Below are 7,281 nucleotides of genomic sequence, written 5' to 3' on the forward strand. Positions count from 1 at the left end.
GGTGAAACGTGTGAAAGTGCTTTCCAAGCCGAGGTGCATGCAATCGATATTTGTGTTCGCTTCAATCTGGAAAGGGGCTATCGTGAACAGAAAACAACGATCAGGTTGGACAGTTGCGCTGCTGTTGGAGCCTTGGGTTCATGCACCGTGAACTCTAGGATGGTGTGCGGTCGTCTTAATTGGCTCAATGAATTAGGCAAGCGAAACCGGGTTACATTGTTCAATAACCGGGTGGACGACAAATATGGGGAAATGTGTGTGCTGACGTGCTAGCGGCAAGGTGTGCCATTACCCCCCTTATAGAGCCGCAACCATTCTGAAGCACCACATGAGGATTTTTCAACCGGGAAACGAGGGCATCTGTAGGTTCTATGGGGAGATGGGGCAGACTCTTGACCATTGTGTCCTCGCAGCAGAAGAGCTGTCAGAAATCACAACCCACGAGATATTCGAGTTTTCCAGTTGGACAGGCTTCAAGGGAACGCTTTAAACGTAATAGCTGGGAAGGTGTAGAATAGATCAACTTCTGGGGTGGCGATGAATTTTTACCTCATGTCATATCTACTCTGAGAAACACTTAGTATGCATAGTTATGACACAAACCTATTGTAACGCTGCGGTGTTATGTAACATATTTAGCTTTTAATTTATTATTGCCAGATTTTACTCATAGTTTTTGGACTATTACTCATATTTCAATTTAAGGACATATGTGTGTTTCCATATTGTGTAGCAAAAAGTGAATAAAAGGGGTTGCACTCCTACATGAGGGGCTGCTTCCTTGATATAGTGGGAGCTCTTGACAACACTCCATACCATGTCATCTGTGAGTCGTTGCACAAACGAGGGATTGATGTGACGACGAGCAGATGGGTTTATTGGATGCTACAGGATAGGATTATAAAGTCCAGCATAGCTGACGACACACTCCTCATTTCCGCTGGGGTTACGCCGACGATGTGGCCTTCGTCGTACGATCTTCGTCTGATCTTCTACAGCAAAATTGGGAAGGTGTTGCGAAGGCGTTGGGTTAAATATAAATCCAAGTAAGAGCACTTTGGTCGCCTTCACCAGACGCAGAAGCAGGGATAGATTAACGAGCCCAATTCTGTTTGGTGAACGTATTGGTTACTCTAGGGAGGTGAAGTATTCGGGGATAACCCGGGATGATCGTCCCTCCTGGAATACCCATATAGATAGAGCTATCGAGAGGGCTACGGCGGCCTTGTGGACGTGTAGGAGCTTCATTGGTGGGACCTGGGAGATCAGTCCCAGGATAGCACTGTGGCTATATACGGCCCTTGCTAGGCCCATCGTCACCTACGCGTCGATTGTGTGGTGCCGTAAGGCTCAGAGCGATCCGATTTTAAGAATAACCATGTCGGATGCCTGTCTGCCGCGGTACAACTTCGACCGCAAGTACAGGGTTCTGTTTCTCGATCGATGGACGTGGGATTGGGGGGGCCCGGTACTTGAGTCGGGTTCGAGCGTGTCATATGCAGACGGGTCCAAGACGGAGTCGGGTGTGAAAATAAAAAATAGAAATCGCACCATCTATGTGTTCTCGGACAGCAGAGCTGCACTGTTGGCGCCTCATCCAGCTCAAGTTACATCCAAGCTGGTTTGGGGCTGCCTTGCTGCATTTGTGGAATTGGCATCGGAAACAGAGTCACGCTTATTTGGGTGCCGGGCCACAGTGGCTATGCGGGCAACGAAATTGCCGATGGGCTAGCGCGGAGGGGATCTGAGGCTGACTTTGTGCAGCCTCTGCCTTTCTGCAGTCTACCTTCTTCCGCCGTGGAGGCCAGGCTTGCCTGTCTGCTCGCGGCAGAATGCGGCCTTCACTGGCGGGACAGGAGATTCACCGGATGCGGCCTTCACTCAGCGGATTCACCGCAGAGTTGCTGGGGATGAACAGGCGTCGTGTTCGCAATATTGCGAATATCTTCACGGGGCACTGCCTTCACGACTGTCTGCACTGGCTGTTCGGCGCCGCAATTGTCTTGGACATGGGTCCGTAAGTGTTCGGGATCTGTTGTCCAACTCCCTTAGGGATATCTCCGGCTTTGTGGCTACAATAAGTCAAGAATGGCTGCGGTGACTTGGGGGGTTACTCCTTTCCCACTCGGCTCCCTTAAAATCTACAAATCTACAAATCTACTCCTACGCGAATTAAGTTTTCATTAAAAAAACTTACATATACTTTTCCAAAAGGAATATTTTTATCATAATTTTTACTTTCTCTAGAGATTTCTATTGAAATTATTAAAAAAACTTGGTGATACATAATATGCTTATATTACTTAAAGGAATAATTGCAATTATTTAATTGCCTTAATTGCACATTTGTGTTATATAATTAAGAACAGTAATATCATTAAGGCCGATTGAATTTAAGAGCACAATTTTAATGGTATGATAAATTTGAAAATTTTTAATTAATCCATCCAAATCTCTCCCCCCTTTGGAGCTCGTCTATAAAAAAATATTTCTGAAATTATTAAAAATCCTTCACAAATTTCAACACATATAAAATTTCAACACATTGTAATTCAATTTAATTTTTCAAGCATTTCTAGATTCAAAAACTAGAAATTTTTTTTTGTAATTTAAAAAGTTTTATATTAAATTCTAATTTTTGTCGTTTTATTCTTAGATCGCTCCATATTATGCCAAATTTAATAAAATATTTTAAATGTAAGTCATTATTACACAAAAAAATTCTACAATTAAATTTAATATTTTGACATGAAAATCACAATCACATTCAACCAACTTTCTCATTTTGTAACTTAGAAATTTTCAATTTTCCTCATAACGGCAAATTTTCAAAGTACAACAACATAGCATTTTCAATAGCAAATAAAACACTAATTTAATTAGTAAATTACGAGAAAATTTTTAAAACTTTCCAACTATCATAGAAATGAAAATCATCAAAGAACTTGTCCCTTATACATGATAATTTTAAAACTAAACTAATTTATGTACATGTGTATGTACATATGTGCAATAATAATCACATATGAACATTACAGCCATTCCATTTGCCATTTATTTTAAACGTTACGTTACATTTAAAATCATTTTCTTTGGTCAAATTGTTGTTTTTGTTTTTTGCAACAAAATTATAAAAAAAAATGTATTTAATTTATAAAAAAAAAACTTTTAATCGCTTCCAGAATTATTCTCTTTAGATTTATTTTAGTTTTTAGATCGTTAAATATCAAAAGCGAATTTCTTTTTATTTTATTTGAAAAAAAAAAATGAGGAACCTTAAAGAAATGCTTTTAATTGATTGAGTGTTATATTTTGCTATTTAAACTATTTAATATTAACTATATAATTACGAACTAATAAAGTAAAATTTAACTTGGCAGATTTCGGTTTTAGACAAAGTCACTGTATCCATAGCCGCCTATATAAAAGTCACTTTCAAAGAGTCCAATAAGCTTGTCTTTGATCCAATAAAGTACTGTGTAGTCTCACATTCCCGACAAATTTGTAGAACTAACTCGTATTTGAATCCAATTTGTGGATATGGTAATTCAGCATCATCATTATAAGGGTAGATTATCATCGGATGAGAGGACGGAATCCTCATCTCTAGGTGATCATAAGAATACTGAGGAATCATGTGAGAATTCTCTGGGGTTTTTTAGTTTAAGGACTGACAAGGCAAGTTCTGTATGGGAGGAAAGTAGACTACCTTGCAACATCTTAATGAGTGTAGAACGTTAGTCCGTAGGGGAGAAGGAACTGCAACCTATGCAATCTACAAAGTTTGTTTGCTACTAAATCCCGACAGCTTATCTAAATACCTTGAAACCAGTTTTGTGGAAAATCTACCTCGTTACAAACTAAAGTTAGCATTCGGTGAACTGTCAGAATTTTTCAAGACTCAGGATCGGCTCAGAGTTCTTAACAACAATGTATGCTTAACTTATTTAACCGAAACCAGGTTGTACCAGTCTCTATAAGAAGAGTATAAAATATAAGAGTAATGGTTACAAAAAATTATTACCAACACTAACATCCCTCGTACTTTTACCGAATATACTTATACTAATTACTATTATGTTTTATGGAATATGTTCATTTAGAGTTAAGAAGTTATTTTTATTTACTTTTCAATAATTCTGCCATATCTTATTTGTTAAAGCGAAATTAAGAAGAACAATCAGGGAGAGAGGGATAATTGTAGAATCTTTATCCAAAAAATATTTCGAATTTTATTTTTTTTTCTTATTTTACAATTATTTTTCTTGAATTTTTATTCATTTTTATTATTAGTTACATTATATAGCTCTTGCTTAACACTAAACACTACAATATAAGACTTTAAAGCACAGCACACGTAAAAGAGAAAAAAAATCAAAAATTTCAGTTTGTGATGACGTTAAACTTTTTTGTCCTGCGGTATATGCGGATATTATGAAACTTTTTTTATGTAGAGAATACATAAAGTAGAGAATACATAAAGTATTTTCACTAACCACATTGAATATTTTCTGGTAATGTGGTCTTTACTGAAAGTTCCTGAATGCGGCAATCGCATATATACCAAAATAAAGAATAATGCTTTCAATTTCATATATCGATAATAAATGAAAATAATGATTATTATTCTAAAAATGATTACAATTATAGACGTATAGTGTTTGAGTTCTAATTTTTAGGCATTAATGAATTTACTATGAAAATTAATACAACAACAATTTGAAACATAAAAAAAATAAATAAAATTTTTAAAATAAAATGTAGGAAAAAGGCCTGAAAACATTACTGACTTGCCACTTAAGTCTAGGTTTATTTTACAGCAATATTTATGTATTATGTAAAATAAATACTGTGTAGTCCATTCTTGGCCATGTGATGGTCATGGTCATAGGGTTCATTCAACATCAATTACATCTTGAGAATCAGTTTAAACTTCGTGGCCTATACAGCAAGACTCATTCCTCATGCTTGAACTCATATTTTACGATTTGACCATTGACCCATATCCTACGGTTCATATACTTCTCAACTCATTAATTATATCTTTTGTTTTATACATCATGGGTTATTATTTATTGGTCCTTTGTAGTCCCACGGCCACATGGAGATATTTGTAATTCGATCCAGTGTCTTTAAACATACTAAGTACAATAGCAAACTCTATATAAACATAGAGCTTCACTTCACACTATAACCCGACAAATAATATCATAGTTGCTATTTAGCATTACAATATTAATAAAAAATTGCGCATTTCTCCATTATTTTTAGGAAAAAAACTTCTTAAGAAAAGTTTAACTAAGCTAAAAGTTTTCTAATTTCCATTAACAACTATAAAATTCAAAACGAGTCGGTAGAGTTTACTTTTAGTACATAAAAATCTCCGTTAAACGAAAAAAGAACTCAACATCCATTTACTCAAAATACTCTACCTTTCCATCTAAATTGAATCAATCAGTCAGTGTAAAAATAGATAAAACCGCTCCTGAAATAATTTTCGTCACGCCAGATTTATCTCAGCAGAATCGATGTCCCAAAATTCTTCACGAATAAGAGCAAAATCAATTGTGACCACCTAGTGTTCTCAGTCCGCAAAAAAGGAAAAATGACTCATGAGATCATATGGCCATAGTGATGCGGCTTCCAATCGTACTACGGATTCAGCAGCCATCAGGTTAAAAACATTTTTAATATACAATTTTCTACTAGTAATCCAAATTTTATTTACTGTAATTACAAACATCACAAACGGAACATCTAGTATAATTTACAGGGCTAATATACACAAACTAATTTTATTAGTAATTTTTCAAAGGAAAAAATAATAAAAATTACAACATAAAAACAGGAAGTTTAAAAAAGTAAAAAATTTATGTACAAACTTCAAATATGCGCACATACACAAAAACACTTTTAGAAATAAAATCAAAACGAAAAAAGGATTCTTATGAAAAAAATAATTTTTCATTATCAAATATTCTCTTGCACTCACTTTTCTTCAATAGCTCCTTATAGAGTATAAAATATTTAATTTCGGTATATAGAATAAAAGAAAATTTGTGTAAATAACAACAAAGATTCGCGCATATATAAATACACATTCAGTACATACTCGTATGTTAATTTATTGAACAGATGTTAGAAATTTATTTTATATAAGAATATTTAAAATATATAAAGAAAATTCTCTTGAGAATTTTCTTGAAAAAGTTTTTGAAAATTATAAAACATTAACAAGCCACAAATGAACACTGTATATATACTCCATGTTACATCCACAATAAAAGGATACACACTGGCACACACACACACACTACAAAAGGATATACACTAAAGTAAAGCGTAAAAGTAAAACTAAAAAGAAAACTAAGGGAATAGTTGAAAACTTTTTAGATTTAACATCCTTCAAAATTAGTAATTGAATATCCTTTTTAAAAAATTTATTTACTATACAAAATATTGATGATCTTATGATTGTAACTTTGTTTGTGTCTTTGCTTTGGAAATACGTACATACTCGTATATAATAGATATTCTTATATTTCTATTCTTTTATTTATGAAGAATTTTAATTTTTGCACATATCTATAGAATTATTATGCGTGTTTAGAATAAGCAAATATGATGAAAATAATAAAAAATACTTTTACTGGCTATAATCAATTTTCCATTTAAATTTTAAACGTGTTCAGAAAAATTAATGTGTTGCTTTGCAGTAAATTAGCATTTATCTCGTAATCAAATCATTCAATCATACAAAGTCATGGTTTGTAATTGCAATTTACAAATGTAAGCTCCTAAAATACATGTGTAAACTTTTAAAACACATGGCATTAAGTGGCAAATTTATAGAACATACATAATGCTCATTTAGTGTCCTTATAATTTGATTTAATAAACAATTTTTACAATTATTATAATTGCGTAAATGTTTACCGGAAAGTTAGTAGAACTGGATAAGGTTTAAAGAACGGAGCAATATTGGCAACTTCTGCCACAGCACTGATAGTGTTGATTGGGTTTTCACTACAACAGAAAAAAGTTTAGGAAGGACAAAGCAAGATGAAATTTGGCTCTCAAAGACTTGATTAAGCATTATTCGAACTTTGATATAACCATTTCGGATTTCTGTTTACCATGCTAAAACTTCAACCGCAAGTACAAGGCACAATTTCCCGATGCAGTTGGAGTCAGAGTGATTAAATTCTTGAACGGGATTCAAGTGAATGTTACACTGACGAATCCAAAACGAAGTGGGGAATCGTTTCGACTGTATACGGT

This window comes from Condylostylus longicornis, unplaced genomic scaffold (genome assembly GCF_029603195.1).
Source record: "Condylostylus longicornis isolate FDR11 unplaced genomic scaffold, ASM2960319v2 ptg000076l, whole genome shotgun sequence".
In the NCBI taxonomy this organism is placed as follows: domain Eukaryota; kingdom Metazoa; phylum Arthropoda; class Insecta; order Diptera; family Dolichopodidae; genus Condylostylus; species Condylostylus longicornis.